The sequence below is a fragment of the Panthera uncia genome (genome assembly GCF_023721935.1).
Source record: "Panthera uncia isolate 11264 chromosome A1 unlocalized genomic scaffold, Puncia_PCG_1.0 HiC_scaffold_17, whole genome shotgun sequence".
NCBI classification, from domain to species: domain Eukaryota; kingdom Metazoa; phylum Chordata; class Mammalia; order Carnivora; family Felidae; genus Panthera; species Panthera uncia.
This window is the reverse complement of record NW_026057577.1, coordinates 106,999,741-107,005,122: the sequence shown is the minus strand read 5'-3', so window position 1 is coordinate 107,005,122 and position 5,382 is coordinate 106,999,741. Positions and strand designations below refer to the sequence as shown.

Here is a 5,382-nt window from a genome sequence, read left to right as displayed (position 1 = left end):
AGAGGGGATATAACTTGTCACAAGTCACATAAGGCAGAAGCACTGCTAGGAGTAGAATGAGGCTCCCTACCTCCTATCGTGGCCTCTGAAGAGGAGAGCCCACAGACACCACACTTCTGGCTCAACTTTGCCACAGAAGCCAGGTGGCCGAGATGCAGTCACACTTCCTTTCTTTGGGCCTTGGTTTCTGCACTTCGCAAACAGAGAAAAGTGAGGGTCTGCTCCCAGCTCCCAGGGTCTGCTCCCAGGCAGGTGAGTGGTGGGGAGAGTGAAGCAGGGACTCTGAGCTCACCCTGGCTGGACTCAAGTCCCACGCTCCCCACCGATGCTCAGCAGGACTTTGGGAAATGACTTGATCTCCCTCTCTTGGCCTTGGCTTCCCCGTATGAAAAATGGGAAAACAGGAGCCCTTACCTCACAGGATCTTCTTAAGGATTAAATGAGTTAATCTACATAAAGCCCTTGGCACAGTGCTGGACACATAATGGGCGCTCACGAGTAAATGGGAGTTACTGTAATTTTTATCAGCAGTCTAGTAGCGTAGGAGAACACAGTATAGTGCCTGTAGTAGCTGGCCGACTGTGTGACCTTAGGCAACTGACCTGACGTCTTTGAGACTCTTGTTTTCTCACCTGCAAAAATAGAGGCAGTGAGGGGCATGTGTGGCTGAGGTTCTGGAGAGGGGCTTGGCACGGAGCATGGCTCCAGCGGCCGGGCCAGGACGGGGCGCTGCCGGGGACCCGCAGGGAGAAGTGTCTGCAGAAAGACAGAGACAGGCTGTGGGCCTTTGTTTACAGAGCCCATCTCTTCTCTGATGGATGCAGCCAGCAGAGTCTGTTTGCAAGTTCCTCCTGGAAACATGAATCAAGGTCTGTTTGGAGAACACGCGCGCTCTTCTGTCAAACATTCCACCCGTGCTGGGGCCGCGGAGCCCCCGGGGCCAAGAGCAGAGTGGGTCCCAGACGGCACACAGGGACAGAGCATAGGCTAGGGGACAGAGCCAACCCCGGGGAACTGCACAGCCTGGGCTCCGTGACCTCTGGGACAGACGCCCTGCCTGGCCTCAAGGAGCTCTCTAGAAAACAAGATAAGACCTAGACTCCACCAGAAAACAGGGAGGGAGAGATAAGGACCCATCTGCTTCTACTCTGGTCCCCTGTGATCTTCCACAGCAGCGCCAGGGTGATCTTTTCAAAATGTAAATCTCATCGGGCTCTCCCTGGCTCACAAGCCACCAGTGGCTTCCCTTGCAGTTGAGTAAACATCAGGTTCCTTACAAAGGGCCTCTGAGGCCCCATGGAACCTCCCCCTGCCTGACACTGGACCCTCTGCTCCAAGCACCTCATCCTCTAAGACCTGCTTTCCCTCCCGCTCCTCAAGCAAGCCTGCCACGGGGTGCCCCTGACGGTCCCCTCCCTGAGGCCCCCCTAGCCACCCTCCTGGCTCCCATCGGATTTGGGATCATATGTATATTTGTTTGCTTGCCCTTGTCATCTCCATTTCCACTGGGGCGGGGGCGGCGTCTGCTTTCTGCCTCAGCATGCCCCCAGCCCCGGGCATGAGGCTTGCCACGTGGAAGTCTCTGAACAAATATTTCCTCAGTGAACGAACGACTGGCCGTGGGAAGAAATGATATCTGAAAATGGACAGTCAGAACCAGCTGGGGGGTCAGAGAAGGCTTCTGGGGAGACGGCAGTACAGCCAAGTCTTGCTGATTAGGAAGCCTGAACGGCGGAGACAAGAAAAGAGGAAGGACAGTGTTTAGGCTGTTGGGGGGCAGGGGGTGGCAGCGGGCACTGGGGGGGGGCACTTCAGGGAGGGCAGCACAGTGCAGTGGGGAGACTGACGCTCCCAATTCAGCCACCTTGGCCAAGTCACTTCAGCCCTCTGAATCTCAGTTCCTGAAAAATGGAGGTGATGATACCTATTCACAGACAGAGCATGCAAGGAGCAAATTGGGGTACGTGGGTAAGCCCCCAGTCAGAGCTCGGTAGATGGTAAGCATCACAATTACAGATTTTCAGCTCATGGCCATGCCACTCTGAAGAAGGAGGTATCACTGTCGGCATCGTTTTCCCGTAGTAAACTCATTTGATTTGTTTTTAATGCTACATATATTTTCAATGCTGAAAGAATCTCAGGTTTACAGAAAAGTCACAAGTACAACACATGGAAGTTTTCCCCCTGAACCAGTTGAGAAGCAGTTGCTGATAGGATGCCCCCTCTCATCTGAATACTCTTGTGTGTATTTCCAACAAACATGGGCAATCTCCGACCACCCATAATACAGCCATCACTGTTGGGACATTAACGCATCCCTACCATAGAATCCTCAGACCCCATCAGAGATTCTGCCCTGGGCTAGAATCACATGTGGCATTTAATTGTGGAGGCTCCTTGGTCCCCCTCTTCCCCCCCACCCCCGCCCCCCACCACGGATGAGGGTGCTGAGCTCCCAGCTTCCTCTAGGTGGCATACAACTCTCTGAGGAAAGGAGGGAACCCTAGGTGAATTAATTCCAAGAGAAGGAAGGGTGATTTTAGACCGAGTAAGCCCTGTCTGTGGGGTAGAGTCCTCCAAAGGAGTCATCATTGCACCCCTGCTCCCACTAGAGGGGGAACCAGTATTCATTCATTCACTCATTCATTCGTTCATGGGTCAACAGGCATTTCTCAGTGCCTCCTCTGCTGATAGCTAAGGCTCAGCCTTCTGAAGGTCACAGCACAAAGAGCAAGGTCACTGGACTCAGAGGTCAGGACACCGAGGTTCAGGCCCAGCTTTTGCTCCTGATTTGCTGTGGGACTTTGAGCATCCCCCTGGGTTCCAGCAGTTTAAAAAATGCAGGTGTCAGCTTGGCTAGATTAGGGTTCTGTTTCATCACCCCATGCCCATCCCCCTGCATCTTGAACCCATCTCTAAATGCACCTGGCCCTCTGCTCCAGACCCCTCCTCTTTCCCATAAAAAAGCAACCAAGGTGTGGTAAGAAAGACCGCTCACAGGCAGGTGAGAATATAGTTTGAAAGGACCCGGGGGTGTTAGCATGGTGGGGGAGGGGCTAGCACCAAACAGAAAAATCTCTAGCCCCAGGGACGGGGAAGGGGGAGGGAGAAGGAGCTAGAAGGCTGGGGGGCTATCTTCCCCCACCCCTCTCCTAGAGCAGAATGGTGCCTCTGCCCCCGCTCTTCAACTTCTGTCTCCCGTGGCTGACTTAGCAGGGGTGTCTTGCCCACTTGGAAACTACAGCAAGGGGTATGACTGTCTGTTTTCAGATCCCCCCTTGGCCACAAACTGCATCCTCTACAGCAAATGACTTACTTTGCTGTGCCTCAGTTTCTTCATCTGTTAAATGGGTGCCAAACAAAGCCTTTCTCCTAGGGAGATGTAGCCACACTGTTGATTCAAATGCTTCCATACGCTTCTGTTCCTAAGAGCAGGACAGATGGAAGGAAGGTATGAGGAGTCTCAGAACCCTGACTCAAAACGAAGATCCTGTGGGGGAAAGGGGGCCCAAAGGGTGCTTATCACAGATGAGGAGCCTGTTGGTGCTTTCTGTGTCACCTCCACTACTAATTCTTCAGCCACAGACAGCAAACTCCCTGCAGTGTCCAAAGCACTGCCATATCCATGACCTCACCTGGTCTTCATCTCGATGGGCAGGGAAACTGAGGCTGGGGAAAGGAGGTGCGGCATCTGGCTAGCTGCAGAGTCAAGCTGTAGAAGAGAGAATCAGACAGTCCTGGATTTAAATCCTGCTCTGTCATGCTCAAGCTGTGTGACTTCAGGCAAATCACTTTACCTCTCTGAGTTTCAGCTTCTTCATTTATCCAATGGGGATAGCTGAAAATTGTTTTGAGGGTTATATTAAATATGTAGCATGAGAGGTAGGGTTTCATCTTGGTTTTGGTAATTTTCAGAGTGAGACAAACCTTTCCTGGTTCTAAGTGACCATCTTTGGGGAGTAGGATTTTTCTTTTTCTCATCCCACCTGTCTCTTCTCACCGATGTTTTCCCTGGCTCCTCCTCCTCCCCCATTGTCTCAAATCACAGTCTCTTCCTGATGACTTCCTGGTTCAGCTGTAAGCACCATGAAGTCAGGGATCCGGTGTGCCTGTCTTTAGTCCATCTGGGCTGCCGTAACAAAGTTCCGTGGACTGGGTGGCTTATAAACATCAGAAATTTATCTCTCGCAGTTCTGGCGGCCAGAAGTCCAAGGTCAGGTGCCAGCGTGGTCCGCTCTGGTGAGGACGCTCTTCCCAGATGCAGACTGCAGACTGCCAGCTTCTCGTTGTCTCCTCATGTGAGAGGGCTCTCTGGGGTCACTTTTGTAAGAACGCTCATCTCATTCATGAGGGCTCCGCTCTTGCGACCCAATCAGCTCCCCCAAACTCTACCTCCTGATACCATCACCTTGGGGATTAGGATCTCAACATACGGATTTTCGAGGACACAAACATTCTGTCCACAACATTTGCCATTGTGAGCCCAGCAGGTAGCACAGAGCCTTGCCCTGAGTAATGGTGGCATTTCAAGTGCTGGCCTGGCCACGTGCCAGTCCAGGCTCTTCTCCTCACAACCCTCCAAGGCAGAGGCCACTACTCTCACCCCCATCACACCGATGATGGGACTGCAGTTCAGAAAAGGGAAGTAACATGCCCAACAGAGACGGGTCTAGGCTGGGGCAAGAGAGGCACCCAGGGTGCACAAATTTAGGGACGCTCAGTCTCAGGGTCACACCTCCCTCAATTCCGAACGCTAGGCTCTCACTTCATGCTAGCCCTGCTGCACAGGGTCACACAGCTAGGAAGTGGGGATGCAGTGATTCGAACTCAGGCCTGCTTAATTCCAGGCCTCTTAACCACAGTGGGCTCAGCAACTGTTGGCTGTTTACAGAGCACGTGGTGCCTGGGAACACTGGCCACTAGATCCACGTGGCTATTACATGACTGTCAACGATTGCCTTCTAATCCTCAGTCCCTCCTTCTGACATCCAGCTTTAGGTTGCCCCCACCCACGTCCCACCAAAGCCAGCTTCTTGGGACCTTTCCTAGCTAGGCGGGGTGAGCTGTGCTAACCGTTTCCCAAGTTCTGTTACTCAATTTTTATCTTCCCTGCCAGGACCAACTCCCGTGTGCTATTACTGTGGCTGACATCTTGGCCAACTGCCCACACAAGCAGCAGAAACCTTCAGTCCTGCCCCAGAAGGCCCGAGAAATGTCTCTGTGCCCAGAGGTCTTTGAGAAAGCAAACCACTTCAAGGGGAGTTATGAGGGTGAGACTGCCCCCCACCTCCCTGATCCCCACCCACTACCCTGGGCCCTTCATCTGGACAATAACAGCTCCTGTCTCCAGAAACCATTCCCACAGGTCTCAGCTGAGTGGCA

General features: G+C 53.0%; 1 long non-coding RNA gene across 2 annotated transcripts; it reads right to left on the bottom strand.

Moving 5' to 3' along the window:
- Positions 1-503: 503 nt before the first annotated feature.
- On the bottom strand, positions 504-4,439 carry LOC125934514 (uncharacterized). Of its 2 annotated transcripts, none has more exons than XR_007461442.1 (3): positions 3,636-4,439; positions 3,317-3,425; positions 504-756 (listed from the first exon to the last, which is right to left on the bottom strand). It is a non-coding gene; the product is annotated as an uncharacterized LOC125934514 (long non-coding RNA). The 2 variants fall into 2 exon arrangements; XR_007461441.1 differs by having other exon boundaries at positions 4,001-4,439.
- Positions 4,440-5,382: the final 943 nt, after the last annotated feature.